This window comes from Trachypithecus francoisi, unplaced genomic scaffold (genome assembly GCF_009764315.1).
Source record: "Trachypithecus francoisi isolate TF-2019V2 unplaced genomic scaffold, Tfra_2.0 Lachesis_group8, whole genome shotgun sequence".
Lineage (NCBI taxonomy): Eukaryota > Metazoa > Chordata > Mammalia > Primates > Cercopithecidae > Trachypithecus > Trachypithecus francoisi.
The window spans coordinates 5,531,964-5,547,865 of NW_022681473.1; positions in this window are offsets into that span (position 1 = coordinate 5,531,964).

A 15,902-nucleotide genomic window follows, 5' to 3' on the forward strand; every position below is an offset into this window, starting at 1 on the left:
TTTCCCACGGCAGGCACTCTCCCCCTCACCACATCCACAGAGGACCCAGAGGACGCTGTCCCCCAGCGACTGGGGACATACAGGGCAAAGGATGCGCCAGGATGTTCTCAGATGCTCTGGCCATGGCAAGAGGGATATTTTGGAAATGCATGCACTAGAGAAAGGACGTGTACAGATGGCCCTGTTGCCTGCGGTGGGTCCAACGTCCAATCCCCTTTCTAAAGCAACCAGAACACCCTTGGTAGGAACAGCCACCCTGTCTTGATGAGCGGGTAAATCCAGTACCTTGTGCCCTGGAAGTGTAAGGAACCCCTTGCTGAAAACCCTCCTCATCATCTCATACAACCAGGGGATGGGCGTGGCCTGCACTGGGTGAAAGGGTGTATCCCAAAATGCTGCGCTCACCAGAATCTCAGAATGTGGCCTGATTTGGAAATAGGGTCTTTGCAGATGTACTTAGGATGAGGTCATATGGAGTAGTGAAGGCCCCAGTCCAATATGACAGGTGTCCTTATCAGAAAGCCAGGCGAACAGACAGAGATGGAAAGGAGAACACTGCCTGATGAAGGAGGCAGAGGCTGGAGAGAAGCAGCCACAAGGCAAGGAACGCCAGGGTTGCAGGAGCCACCAGAAGCTGGGAAAGGGGCAAAGAGTGAATCCTCCCCTCAAGCATCCAGAAGGAGCCAGCCTGACCCTACTTTCATCTCAGACTTCTGGCCTCCAGCACTGTGAGAGAATGAATTCCAGTTGTGTTAAGCCACCAAGTTTCTGGTATTTGTTATGGCAGCCATGGGGAACCAATAGATGGCCTAGGGCTGCCCACTGAGACCTACACTCCGAGAGAACTGAAGTCTGACACAAGTAACCCAACGAGAGAAGGTGCCTTGGCCACGTCTAGCCCTTGAGTAGCTCCTGTACTTCTCCAGCCTGTTCTCTAGGCACCAGTCAATTCAGCAGCTCCTTCACAGGCTTCCAATGAATGTCTATCTTTCTTTTTATGTTTTCCTTAAGTCAGACAGGGCTGATTATAGCTGTCTCAACCAAGGAACCCAGATACATATTATTGTCATTTGGGTAACTGCATAAGTGGAGATGTTTTGGGCAGCAAGTGAATGAAACTGAGGTCAAACTGGATCAAAGGGAAAGGAATGTATTTGCTTTAGTAACTAAAAGCTCCAAAATATCATGGCTTCAGGCATGGGCCGATCCAGGTGATCTAACAGTGTCATCAGGAACCTATTTCTCTCTCTCCATCAGTTCTGCTCTCCACTGTGACCTTTTTCTCAGGCAGGCACTCCCTTTTAGTTGGCATAATGGGTTCCCACTGTGCAGACTTCTTTCTGTCCCACCAGCTCCGTGGCTCCAGAAGGAGAAGAGTTCCTTTTCCACAGTATTTCCCAGAAAACTCCTGCGACTGACTCTTGTTGGATACACTGCAATTGAAGCTTCTTGGCCTAGAAACTGATGTACTTTTCCCAAAATGAATTATGGAGCCGATGGGGTGGAATAGGGTGGTTGTCCAAGTCTGGAGCATGTTAAACTCACGTGAAGCCAGAAGTGAGGTCACAATCCCCGCCGAACAACATCGGGGCCATGGGCGTCATGACCGTTGGCTGGCCAGGTTTGGGATTTGGCTGGCCTCCAACTCTCTTAAAAGCATGGTTGTCTTGTGGAATATGTGGGTTCCATCAACTCCCACATTCAAAGCCAAGGCCTTGCAGAGTCACGGTCCTTCAATTGGCACAAGGGCCAAGATGTTCCTCCAATTTTCCCCAGCTCTTCCTGGTCTGCAACCTGGCTCTGTGAGTCGTGCAATATTTGTGGGGTGGGGGGACACTGCAGGGAACTGAACTGAATTTAGTCCACCTGAAGAATGTCAAAAAAAAATGTGACTATAGGGGCACTGCCAGGACAGCCACGGGAGGAACTGATAAAAGAGGTAGGAAAATCAGGACATCACACTGCGTCAATGTAACTACCAACAGAAGCTAGAATAACAGCCAACTGTAGCTTTCATTCCACAGAAACAGAGATCTACACTCGCTTTGTAGCCATGTGGGGCTACCTCCCCACATTCTGGGCTGGGCTGTTGTTTGCTGTTGTTGCTCACTGATAAAATCTGCTACTTTTGTGTTTATGAGTCTGTGTGTTCCTTTAGGTCTTGATTTCTATTTCCCCAACAGGGCTCATCTGCTGCCCCCATCCCCAGGTCACAGCTGAGGGGACAGATGGCTCTCACAATTGGGATGACATCCAGCTTCTCGGGCAGGAAGTGTGCCCTGGAGGGACTTTCTCAGGTTGGCTGGCAGGACCCCTGCCTTTGCCGGGACTTCAGCGTGGAGTGGGGCATTCATCGCTGCCTACAAGTTGAGGCCACTTGACTCTTGCTATAGTTTGAGTGTATGTGTCCCTTCAAAATTCATACGTTGAAATTTAATCACCAGTGTGATAGTATTAAAAGGTGAGACTTTAGGAGGGGATTGGTGCCCTTTTGAAAGGGATCGGGGAAACTGGCCAGCCCCTTTTGCACTTCAGCCATGTGAGGACATAGGAAGAGGTGCCACTATGAAGGCAAGACCGGGCCTTCACCAAATGCCACGTCTGCTGGCACTTTGATCTTGGACTTCCCAGCCTTCAGAACCAAGAGAAATAAATTTCTTTTTTCTTTTCTTTTCTTTCCTTTTTTTTTTTTTTTGAGACAGAGTCTTACTCTGTTGCCCAAGTTGGAGTGCAGTGGCACAATCATAGCTCACAGCAGACTTGAACTCTTGGGCTCAAGTGATCCTCCTGCCTCAGCCTGAGTAGCCAGTGCTACAGGCGCAAGCCACCACACCTAGCTAATTTTTTTTATTTTTTGTAGAGATAGTGTCTTGGTACATTTCCCAGGCTGATCTTAAAGCCCTGGGCTCAAGCAATCCTCTTGCCTAGAGAGAAATTTCTACTCTTCATAAGTATAAGTACCAGGTGTAAGGTATTTTGTTATAGCAGCAGGAACTAACAACGACAACTCTCAACCTCCTTGAATTGCTAATCCCTGGTGGAAGGGACCTCTCTGCACAGATCAGTTATTCCCATTTTCAGGTACTTCAGCCCCCAGAATACTGATTTTGTTGGATGGGACCCCCTACATTCTTTAAGGAGGTGATTAAGTTAACATGAGGTCATTAGGGTAGACCCTAATCCCCCATGACTGGTGTATTAGTCTGTTTTCACGTTGCTATGGATACATACCCCAGATTGGGTAATTTATAAAGAAAAGAGGTTTGATTGACTCACAGTTCTGCATGGCTAGGGAGGCCTCAGGAAACTTACAATCGTGGGAGGCAAAACAGGCACGTCTTACATGGCGGCAGGTGAGAGAAGTTTGTGCCAAGCAAAGAGGGAAGCCCCTTATAAAACCGTCAGATCACACGAGTACTCACACACTATCATGAGAACAGCATGAGCATAACAACCTCCATGATTCATTTACCTCCTACCGGGTTCCTCCTTATGGGAACTACAATTCAAGATGAGATTTGGTGGGTACACAGCCAAACGCTATCAACTGGTGTCCTTATAAGAAGTGGAGATGAGGACACAGACACATACACAGAAGGACAACTTTGTGATGCAGGGAGAAGGTGGCAGAATCTGCCAGCCAAGGAGAGAGGTCTTAGGAGGAACCAGCCCTGCTGACTCCTTGATCTCAGACTCCACCCTCCAGGACTGTGGGAGAATCAATGTCTGTTGTGTAAGCCTCCTGGCCTGTGGCTTTGTAATAGCAGTCCCAGTAAATGCAGGTCAGGCCTTCCTCAGTAGACACACACAGTCTGAGCACCACATCAGAGTTTACACAAAGTAGGACTTGTACAACAACTCACCACCTTCCTGCTAGCATCGCAAATGGCGCAGCTGGGCATTGAGAAGAAGCTCACTGTTCCTCTCCACACCCCACGCAGACCCCACCAATCCTACACATTAGTTTGCCGTATGCAACACGCCACTCCCAGGTCGCAGTTTCCCCATCAGCTAGGAATCAGTTTTGAGAGATGGAAACTGTGTAACCTACATTAAGCACGCTCCTTCTCAGAGGTTATGGCACCCACAATTAGAATATCCATGGCACGGTCTTGTGTCAGGCATGGCTGGATCCTGGTGTGATCTCACATCAGACATGGCTGGATCCTGGTGTGATCATGCCTCAGGTATGGCTAGATCCTGGTGTGATCCTACCTCAGGCATGGCTGGATCCTGGTGTGATCCTACCTCAGGCATGGCTGGATCCTGGTGTGATCCTACCTCAGGCATGGCTGGATCCTAGTGTGACCTGCATCAGGCATGGCTGGATCCTGGTGTGATCTTGCCTCAGGCATGGCTGGATCCTGGTGTGATCTCGCATCAGACATAGCTGGATTCTGGTGTGACCTGCCTCAGCCACGGCTGGATCCTGGTGTGATCAGCAGCCTGGCTCTCCCCAGCTCCCAGCTTTGGCTTCTTTGTTAAGTCCTTTTCAGGCTGGCTCCAGCCTGTGAGAGCAAGCATGCCACCAGCAAGACCTGGTGGTCCTTTCTTCTCCAGCTGAGAGCCCAACACTTCTTCAAAACCCCAGAAAAGGGTGGATCAGGAGCGATGACAATCAGACCAGCTGGAGCCATGTGCCCATTCCTGAAACAATGACCTTGGTCAGGAGGTATACTATGCTGTGGCAGGCCTGGGCAAAATGTCAACCCACAGAACCCCACCTGGAACCCAAAGATAGGGGAAACCCAAGAGGTCTCCACAGAGGAAGAGCAAAGTGTTCTGTGCAGGAAAAATAACCATATTTCCCTACAGTGTCTGGGGTTGACTGAAGCACGTCAGTCTCTGTATTAGTTCATCCTCACACTGCTATAAAGGAATACCTGGTGGGGCACAGTGGCTCACGCCTGTAATCCCAGCACTTTGGGAGGCCAAGGCAGGTGGATTGCCGATTGAGCTCAGGAGTTCAACCCCAACCTGGACAACATGGTAAAACCCCATCTCTACCAAAAAAAAAAAAAAATTGTTTTAAATTAGCCAAGTGTGGTGGCATGTGCCTGTAGTCCCAGCTACTCAGGAGGCTGAGGTGGAAGGATGGCTTGAGCCTGGGAGGTGGAGGTTGCAGTGAACTGTGATCATGGCACCACCACACTCTACCCTGGGTAATAAGAGAGCCCAGGCAGTGTCAAAAGAAAGAAAAAGAAAAAAAGAAAAAAAGAAAGGAAGGGAGGGAGGGAGGAAGGGAGGAAGGAAGAGGAAAGAAAAAGGAAAAAAGAGAAAGAAACAGCTGGGACTGGGTAATTGATAAAGAAAAGGCTGAACTGGCTCACAGTTCTGCAGGCTGCACAGGAAGCATGGCGGTGTGTCTCAGCTTCTGGGGAGGCCTCCAGAAACACAGTCATGGTGGAAGGCGAAGGGGGAGCAGGTACATCTCATATGGTGGGAGCAGGAGGAAGAGAGAGACAGGGGCGGTGCCTCACACTGTCAACCCGATTCTGTGAGAACCCTATCAGGAGAACAGCACCACGGGGGAAATCCACCCCCCGGATCCAATCACCTTCCACCAGGCTGCACGTCCTACAATGGGGATTACAGTTCAACATGAGATTTAGGCAGGGACACAGATCCAAATCGTATCAGTCTCCAAGCACCTGGACTGCCAGTATCTCAGTATCTAGAGTCCTGGCTCTTCCCTTTTCTGCCACCTGGTGCCAGCATGCTCCCTGCTCTCCCGTGCCTGCCCTTTTCCAGCTGCAGGCCAGGGCTGTGAGAACCCACATTCACAGGCTTCAAGATTCTCCATCAGCAGACAGCCCACGACATCAGGACTTCGAGCCCTTTATTCATTTCCTTTATTCATTTCGAGCCCTTATTCATTCATTTTTTTTTTTTTTTTTTGAGACAGAGTCTTACACTGTTGCCCAGGCTAGAGTGCAGTGGTGCCATCTTGGCTCACTGCAACCTCTGCCTCCCGGGTTCAAGCAATTCTCCTGTCTCAGCCTCCTGAGTAACTGGGATTACAGGCGCCCCCCTCCCCGCCCACCGCCCGCCTCAACACCATGCCCGGCTAATTTTTGTATATTTAGTAGAGATGGGGTTTCACCATGTTGGTCAGGCTGGTCTTGAACTTCTGACCTCAGGTGATCCACCCACCTCGGCCTCCCGAAGTGCCGGGATTACAGGCGTGAGCCACCGTGCTCGACCAACACAATTTTTCATCTTACAGCTCTGGAGGTCAGAGGTCTCAAGGGGGTCTTTGGGGCTACAGTCAAAGGCCATGCTCCTTCCAGAGGCTGTAGGAGGGAACCCACTTCCCTGTGTTTCCCAGCTTCTAGAGGCAGCCCCTGTTCCTTGGCTCAGGGACCTGCATCCTTCTAACCTCCACTCTATCACCACTTCTCCGACATTGACCCTCCTGCTTCCCCTTATAAGGACGCTGTGATTTCCCTTATAAGGACCCAGATCACCTCCCAGCTCAGGATCCTTTACTCAATCACATTCACAGAGAACCTTTTGCCACGGAAGGAATTAGAAATCAGGGCACTGTATTCGTTGCCTGGGGCTGCCATAACAAAGTCCTACAGTCTCCTTGGCTTAAAGAGATAGACATTTAGAGGCCGGGCGCGGTGGCTCAAGCCTGTAATCCCAGCACTTTGGGAGGCCGAGACGGGCGGATCACGAGGTCAGGAGATCGAGACCATCCTGGCTAACACGGTGAAACCCCGTCTCTACTAAAAATACAAAAAACTAGCCGGGCGAGGTGGCGGGCGCCTGTAGTCCCAGCTACTCGGAGGCTGAGGTAGGAGAATGCGTAAACCCGGGAGGCGGAGCTTGCAGTGAGCTGAGATCCGGCCTACCTCCAGCCTGACAGAGCGAGACTCCGTCTCCAAAAAAAAAAAAAAAAAAAAAAAACTAGGGCGAGGGGTTGGCACCTGTAGTCCAGCTACTCGGGAGGCTGAGGCAGGAGAATGGCATAAACCTGGAGCAGCTTGTAGAGCCGAGATCTAGCCACTGCACTCCACCGGGTGACAGAGCGAGACCCCGTCTCAAAAAAAAAAAAAAAAAAAAAAGAGATAGACATTTAGGCTGGATGTGGTGGCGGCTCACACCTGTAATCCCAGCACTTTGGGAGGCCGAGGCAGGTGGATCACCTGAGTCAGGAGTTCAAGACCAGCCTGGCCAACATCGTGAAACCCCATCTCTACTAAAAATACAAAAATTAGCTGGCTGTGGTAGCGGGTGACCTGTAATCCCAGCTACTCGGGAGACTGGGACAGGAGCATCACTTGAACCTGGGAGGCAGAGGTTGCAGTGAGCCAAGATTGTGCCACTGCACTCCAGCCTGGGCGACAGAGCAAGACTCCATCTCAAACAAATAAAAAAATGAGTGGGCTCCAACTGGGGACAGCAGTCCGGGAGCCTCGCCCACCTGGCACTTGGCCACCCCTGTGGCCAGGAAGGGAAATGGGCCTGGCCTGCCCCAAAGGCCTGGGAGTGAAGGGAGTGGCCCAGGGTGGCCAGTGACAGCCCCAAGGAGAGATGAGGGGTAGAACCCAATGGCATGGGGTGACGGCAGGGAGTGGTCTGGACAAGGAGCCCCCGACCTCGCACCTGGGCTAGGACTGTGGTCAGAAAACTAAGAAACGTTCCAGAAGGGTCCTTGGCAGAGGGACCCGCTTAGTTAGGGCAAGAAGGGGGAGGGGCCCCTCAGAGCAGAGGGCAGGGTGAGAGGTTTTGCTGTTTGTCATCACCTCGGGATTAAAAGGATCCAGCCGGTCTCGGGTGGAGGAGGAGGCAAATCTCTACACACCAGTTACCTAGAGGCGTCTTCACTCTCCGACCATGCACGGCTGTGCCCAAGCCCCTCCATCCTGGCGTCGTCACCCTGTGAGCCTTGAGCATGCAGGACACAGGAGACAGAGGCCGGCGCTCCTAATGGGTGCCCTGACTCTCAGCGCCTCCAGGTTTGTCCTCTCCTGGGTGGACCTGCCCCAGCAGATGCAGACCCAGTTCAGCAACACTGGGTACCTCACCTGGTCGGCCAGCAGCAGCGCCAGCCAGTCACCTGCTACCCCATGAGCAGTCAGAGCAGGCAGAGGCTGCCCCACAGCCCCTGGGGGCTGGGATCTGCCAGGCGGGGCAGGAGTCCAAGCTGGAGGGGAGAGAAACACCTCCCACAGGTACCAAGAAGATGCAAATGCCCGGTGGGGCACAGTGGCTCACACCTGTAATCCCAGCACTTTGGGAGGCCGAGGCAGGTGGATTGCTTGAGCTCAGGAGTTAAACCTGAGCAGTGCCTCTGAAACCCCAGCCCTGAGCCACCCACCCCTGCCTCCTCCCCAGGCCTGAGGCTATGGCCAGCCATGCACAGCTCTGCCCCTGGCTCCCTGCTTTTCCTGACCCCAGCGTCCAGCGGTCACTTAACTGGCAGGTAGTTCGTGTGGACCAGGCATGGAGGTGGATGGCAGCAGGACCCAGTGGGAGAATGAGCTGTGCAGGCCTGGCCATATGAAAATTCTAACCACCAGCAAGGCACAGGCACTGAGCAGCCGGCACAGACACCCACGGCCTTGGGCAGCTGCTGGGGCCCTGCTGTGCCAGGTGCTCACCCTTTAGTTTCTGAGTCACTGAAAGAGAGGCCCAGGGGTCCTGGGGAAGAGGCTGGGGCAACGAGGGCCATGGGAAGGGGGATTCATAGCGCTCAGGGAAGGCCTAGTTATCACCCGGTACAGAGATGGTCCCTATTCCAATGGTCTGCAGGGCCTTCCTGTACATGTAGCCACTGAATAGCAGTGTAGGTAGAGTCCAGAGCTGGCAGCGTGTGCTCAGCCATCTGAGCAGCACAGATGGCCCTGGACAGGGGGCATGTGGAGAGACCTGTGGGGGCTGCAGGCAACGAGCAAGCTGTACCAGCTGCTTCTCCCGGCCTTGAATGGCAGCCGGGGAGACAGGTCCAGATCTAGGAGACCCGGCCAGGAGGTGGGGGAGGTTGATAGCGAAGGGGCACTCAGGGGCCATGGGATCCATCGGCACCACAGGTCTCTGCCAGCCCTGTTCACCCAGAGGCCTGCAGACCAGGAACAGGACAGCTGTGGTGGGCACAACCCACCCAGGTTACTGTCAGCCCACTGGCTCAGTGCCCCTCCCGGAGACACGCCCTAACCCCAGTGGGCCCCCAGCACCCTGCACAGAGCATGCGTACAGCAGGCCTTTAACACATGCTTGATGGAGTAGGAATGGCGCTCCCTCGTGTGGGGTCGGATGGCTCTCCACACACTTGGCACACGCAGCGGCTGTCAGGTCACCCTTGCCTTTGCGGCCCTTTGGCTTCCGCATGGATCTGGGACAGCAGTGGAGTGCCAGGGGCTCCAGAAGTGACTCAAGGCTGACCCTCCACCGGGCAGGCAGCTCCTCCAGCTTGTAAACAAAATGGGCCAACCAGAAGAGGCAGCAAAGCAGGACCTCGGGATATGCCACCCCTACCCTTCCCCCACCCCACCCCCCCCAGTCCCCCCACCCTGCCCCTATCCCGCCCCAGCACCCCCATCCAGCCCCACCCCACCCCATCCCAGTGCCCCACTCTACCCCCACCCTGCCCCAGCCCCCCACCCTGCCCCCGCCCCATCCCCAGACCCCCCACCGTACCCCCGCCCTGCCTTCAGCCCCCACCCTGCCCCCATCCCACCCCAGCCCCCACCTTGCCCCCACCCCGGCCCCAGCCCCCCACCCTGCCCCAGACCCCTCATCCTACCCCCGCCCAGCCCCACTCCAGCACCCACATCCTACCCCCGCCCACCCCAGCCCCCCACCCCCCTCACCACTTCCCAAACAATCGCTCCCCAGCGAGGCCCTGTGCAGAAGAGCTGTGCGTGGCTGAGGAGGAGGGAGCCATGTACTGAGGGCCCTGGAGCTCAAAAGCCTCCCACAACACCCCCAGCCCCAATCTCAGGTCCCCCTCATGCAAACTGCTTCCAGACATCATGTCCCCGTCCAACCGACTCCCGCAGCCCCAGAGTGGCTTGAGACTGGAGGCCTCCACCATCCAGCCTGGACAGGGAGGCCCGTGCTGGGTGAGGACCCCACTGCAGTAAGCAACTGGGGACCCCAGGCCGTTGAAAGTCGCAGAAGTGAGCTGGCACTGCCTGTTCCCAGGAATTTCTTCCAGGGAAAGATTTTGCTGAAACGACCCCACAGAGCTGCCATGAAGATGCAAGGACGCAGTGCAGGTGCAGGACTCGGCGTAACGCCCGGCACACAACACAGACTCGAACGTGACTTCACTAGTAACGACTTGCGTGCAGCCCTCACTCCTGGCCAGGGCGGTTCCTGGCGAAGTAAGGAAGTTAATCATTCAGGCCCCCACAGCGCCGGATACTACTGTTCCTAGCACTATCCTCGTTTTACAGGCGAGGCCACGGAGGTCTGGAGGGGTTGAGTGGCTTGTCACAAAGCCAGGAGGCAGCAGAAGTGGACTCTGCAGCCAGATGTTGGGGCTCCAGAGCCGTGAGCGAGCATAATCAACATGCTCTTCTCACTCTCGGGGGGGAAAGTGCATCTCCTCTGCCGTCTCACGCTCTCCAGCCAAACCCGAGCCCAGCATGGAGCCTGCATCCAAAAACACGGGCGAATGCTTAGTATCCTCCATCTCCAACAAAGCTCAGGTCTGCATCCAGGGCATCGGGTGGGACCAGGACAGGGATGATGCGTCATTCTGAACACTGGAGGAAAAATCAAAGTGCACACTGGTCGGGGGAGACCCCAGCTCCCTGGGCAGAAAGTCAGAGGACTCTTCACTGGGTGCATTCATTACCTGGAGAGTAACTATGGCTGCTGGAACAAATGACTGCCAATTTCATGGCTTAAAACAACACAAGTGTGTTATCTTACAGTTCTGGAGGCCCAAAGTTTAACACAGGTTGGCAGGGCTGTGTTCCTTCTGTAGTCTGTGGGAGGGAATCTGTTCCTTGCCTTTTTTTTCTTTTTTCTTTTATTTTGTGACAGAGTCTCACTCTGATGCCCCGGCTGGAGCGCAATGGCATGACCTTGGCTCATTGCAACCTCCACCTCCCGGGTTCAAGCTATTCTCCTGCCTCATTCTCCCGAGTAGCTGGGATTACAAGCACACATCACCACGCCCGGCTCATATTTGTATTTTTAGTAGAGATGGGGTTTCACTGTTGGCCAGGCTGGTCTCTAACTCCTGACCTCAGGTGATTTGCCAGCCTTGGCCTCCCAAAGTGATGGGATTATAGGCATGAGCCACCGTGCCTGGCCTGTTCCTTGCCTTTTCTAGCTTCTAGAGGGCACCTGTCATCTGTGGTTGGCGGCCCCTCCCCTATCTTCAAAGCCAGCAGGGTAGTATCTCCAGTCTCTCTCTGCTTCCATCACCACATCGCCATGTCTGTCTCTTACATTCATGCCTCTCTGTTTTCAGGGCTCTTGTGATTACACTGGGCCCACCACGATAATTCAGAAGAATTTCTTTTCTTTCTTTTCTGTTTTTTGAGATAGGGTCTTGCTCTGTCACCCAGGCTGGAGTGCAGTGGTGCAATCACAGCTCACTACAGCCTCCACCTCCTGGGCTTAAGCCAGCCTCCCACCTCATCCTCGCAGGCAGCTGAGACTACAGGTGTGCATCACCACACCCAGCTAATTTTTTATTTTTTGTAGAGACGGGGTCTCACTGTGTTGCCCTGGTTGTTCTCAGTTCTCCTGCTTCAGCTTCAGTGCTGGGATTACAGGCGTCAGCTACCACATTTGGCCTCATAAGAGTTTCTGAGTCTCGAGATTCTTAATCATACCTGCAAAGTCTCCTTTGCCATTTAAGGTAACACATTCACAGATCCTAGGGATTATGACATGGACAGACAACGCTGGGGAGCTATTATGCTACCACACTGGGGAAAATGGCCTGCCCAAGAGGCAAGACCTCCACACAGTGATATGCAAGGTCTTCCCCAAAGAAATCACTGATCTCCTTGTAAGCTGACAATGACACCACTAATGAACTCACCCTTCCCCCATCTGCACACCTAGAGCTTTCCGTGAGCTATTAGTGCTGTACTCTTAAATAAAAACAGAGAGTCGGTTGGGCATGGTGACTCACGCCTGTAATCCCAGCACTTTATGAGGCCAAGGTGAGCAGATCACGAGGTCAAGAGATTGAGACGATCCTGGCCAACATGGTGAAACTCCATCTCTACTAAAAATACAAAAATTAGCTGGGCATGCTGGCGTGTGCCTGTCGTCCCACCTACTCAGGAGGCTGAGGCAGGGAAATCACCTGAACCCAAGAAATGGAGGTTGCAGTGAGCCGAGATCACGCCACTGCACTCTAGCCTGGAGACAGAGTGAGACTCCGTCTCAAAAAAAAAAAAAGAGAGAGAGAGAGTCTGGCCGGGCGCAGTGGCTCATGCCTATAATCCCTGCACTTTAGTAGGCCAAGGTGGGCAGATCACCTGAGGTTAGGGTTCGAGACCAGTCTGGCCAACATGGTGAAACCCCGTCTCTACTAAAAACACAAAAATTAGCCAGGCGTGGTGGCTCATGCCTATAATCCCAACTATCCAGGAGGCTGAGACAGGAGAATCGCTTGAACCTAGGAGGCGGAGGTTGCAGTGAGGGGCAGCAAGTCTCCCCACTGCTCTGTACCTCTGTTTCCTCACCTAAAATAAACAGAACATCCACAACTCCCTCCCAGGGGGAGAGTGAGGGCCAAAGGAGACAGTTATAAAGAGTCTGGTTCAGAGGCTGGCTGCAAAGGCCTAAGCCACTGCTGGCTTTTCAAGACATCCAAAGGACAGACTACCATGAAACCCTACAGTTGCACTCCGAAGTAACCAGGAGAAGGAAAAGGACTTTCACATTAAAACTTGAACACAAATGTTCATAGCAGCATTATTCACAATAGCCAGAAAGTGGAAAAATCGAAATGCCCACCCTGATGAATGGATCAACAAAACGTGGTGTGCCCACACAGCGGAATGTTATTCTGTCTTCAAAAGAAATGGCGAGGCCGGGCACAGTGGCTCACGCCTGTAATCCCAGCACTTTGGGAGGCCGAGGTGGGTGCATCACCAGAGTTCAGGAGTTCAAGAGCAGCCCAGCCAACATGGTGAAATCCTGTCTCTACTAAAAATACAAAAAAATTAGCTGGGCATGGTGGTGCACACCTGTAATCCCAACTACTTGGGAGGCTGAGGCAGGAGAATCACTTGAACCTGGGAGGCGGAGGTTGCAGTGAGGCGAGGTCACACCACTGCACTCCAGCCTGGGCAATAGAGCGAGACTCTGTCTATTAAAAAAAAAAAAGGAAGAATGGTGAGCTGCCACGCTGCAGCAACGATGAAGCTGAAAGACGTGCTCAGTGAAGGAAGCTGGTCACAAAAGGCTGCATGTTGTACAACTCTATGACAGGAAATGTCCAGAAGTGGCAAATCCACTGAGATAAAGTAAATCAGGCTGGGCATGGTAGCTCATGCCTGGAATCCCAGCACTTTGGGAGGCCAAGGCAGGTGGGTCGCTTGAGCTCAGGAGTTTGAGACCGGCCTGGGTAACATGGCAAAACCCTATCTCTACAACAGATACAAAAATTAGCCAGGCATATTTTTTTAGCCAGGTGGTGCATGTCTGCAGCCCCAGCTACTCAGGAGGGTGAGGCGGGAGGATCGCTTCAAGCCAGGAGGCGGAGGTTACATGCAGTGAGCTGTGATTGTGCCACCGCACTCCAGCCTGGGTGACAGAGTAAAACCTTAAAAACAGAACCAGCATGGTGGCTCACACCTGTAATCCCAGCACTTCGGGAGGCCGAGGCAGGTGAATTGCTTCAGCCCAGGAGTTTGAGCAGCCTGGGCAATGTGGTGAAACCCTATTTCTACAAAAAATACAAAAATTAGCCAGATGTTGGTGGCGCATGCCTGTAGTCTCAGCTACAGGGGAGGATGAGGTAGGAAGATCACTTGAGCCCAGAAGGTTGAGGCTGCAGTGAGCTGTGATTACACCACTGTACTCCAGCCTGGGCAACAGAGTAAGACCCTGCCTCAGAAAAAGAAAGAAAATGTAAATCAGATCTTTCCCAGAGGCCCCAGCTGTACTCCTCTCCTCTGTTCATTAAACAGAACGAGGTTCCCAGGTTCCCCTGAAATCAGGCTCCCAGGACCACCTAGAACAGGCACAGGTCAAGGGGACAGGCTTGCCGTGACTGGCTGAGACCCCCAAAACCCACCCCCTGGAGCCACACACACCTGGAACCACAGCTGGGTTCTCCTGGCCGGGCTGATGTCAGATGTCTCCCCCAGCAACCAAGGTGCAGAACGTACCAAGGTGTCAAAACCTCTGTCAGAGAATCACACAGTTCTACCAGCAGACAAGCAGGTACTGACACCTGCCATGTGACACAGCGGGCCTGTCACAGAAGGAGCTCGGCCTCTGTCCGGCTGACCCAAGTGACAGGAGGAGCTCGGACCCTGCCCCGCTGACTTGGAAAGGGCCAGACCCAGAGCTGCGTCCACTGCTGCTACAATGAGGACAAAGAGCTCTCAGCGGGGGCCTGCGGCCTTCCCTGCTTCTGCTCATGGCAAGGGGCCCCAGGGAGCTCTGTAGAATTGTCTGGCAGATGCCAATCAGCCTGACATCACTAGAAAACCCGGAATTCTGCATACACAAGCATTTCCAGGAGTGTGGGACTTCTGGGTAGCATATGTGCATTCAACAAGAAAGAAACACAATTATTATTATTAAGAACATTTGGACAGCGCTTCCTGAGCCATTAAGTCACTGGTCCCCCAAGCCAGAAGCGTGGGGATCTTCCCAGCCTCTCACCCCTGCAGAAGGCCTGTTTGCAAGTTCTGATGACTGAGCCCACGCATAGTCAGCAGATGCGCCCCTCTGTACCCCACCTGGCCTCTCCAGACTATAGCTGCTGGCAGGTTTTTCACCTCAGACACCTCCTCAAGGCAGCCACCAGAAGGATTTTTCTAAGACACAAACTGGACCAATTTCCCTCTCCTCACTGCCCACCTGTGCCTCACCCCAGCTCACAGCCACCGAGACCACACAGGCCTGGGATGGAGAAAGAACGTGGAGGACCCCAGACCCACTGGCCTTTCCTTGGCACTTGCTGAAAAATGGGAGCAGCTGCGACCCCATCGGCTGCCTAACTGGAAAACCAGCAGGAATTGTCCTGTTCTGATTATAGAACCAACATTCAACATTGGAGAAACTTTTTTTTTTTTTTTTAAGTATAAGCGAGAGACCAAGAATCACACCAAATCCCAAAGATCAGAGGTGTTTACAGTGGCCATACGCCTTCGTATCTTTTCTTTTTCCTTTTTTAATTTTAGAGCCGAGGTCTCATCATGTTGCCCAGGCTGGCCTGGGACTCCTGGGCTCAAGCGATCCTCCCACCTTGGCTTCCTGAGGAGCTGGGACTACAGGCGTGCGCCACCACACCTGGCTCCACCTTTTCTATGCATATGTGTGTGTTTGGCGTAAGTGTGAGCATGCTGATTATATAGTTTCATATCCAACTTTTGTCATTAAGTACTAACATTAAATGATTATGTAGTGTAATGTGATTATAAAATGATTCTCCTGGTTGCTTACAAAGTATCTGCAAAGGGCCAGGCATGGTGACTCACGCATGTAACCCCAACACTTTGGGAGGCTGAGGTGAGAGAATCACTTAGCCCAGCAGACCAGCCTGGGCAACATAGCAAGACCCTATCTCTACTAAAAATTTTTTTTAAAAATTAGCTGGGCATGGTGGCATGTGTCTGTAGTCCCAGCTACTCAGGAAGCTGAGGTGAGAGGATCTCTGGAGCCTGGGAGGTTGAGGCTACAATGAACCATGATTGTGCCACTGCACTCCAGCCTGGCTAACAGAGCGAGACCCTGTCTCAAAA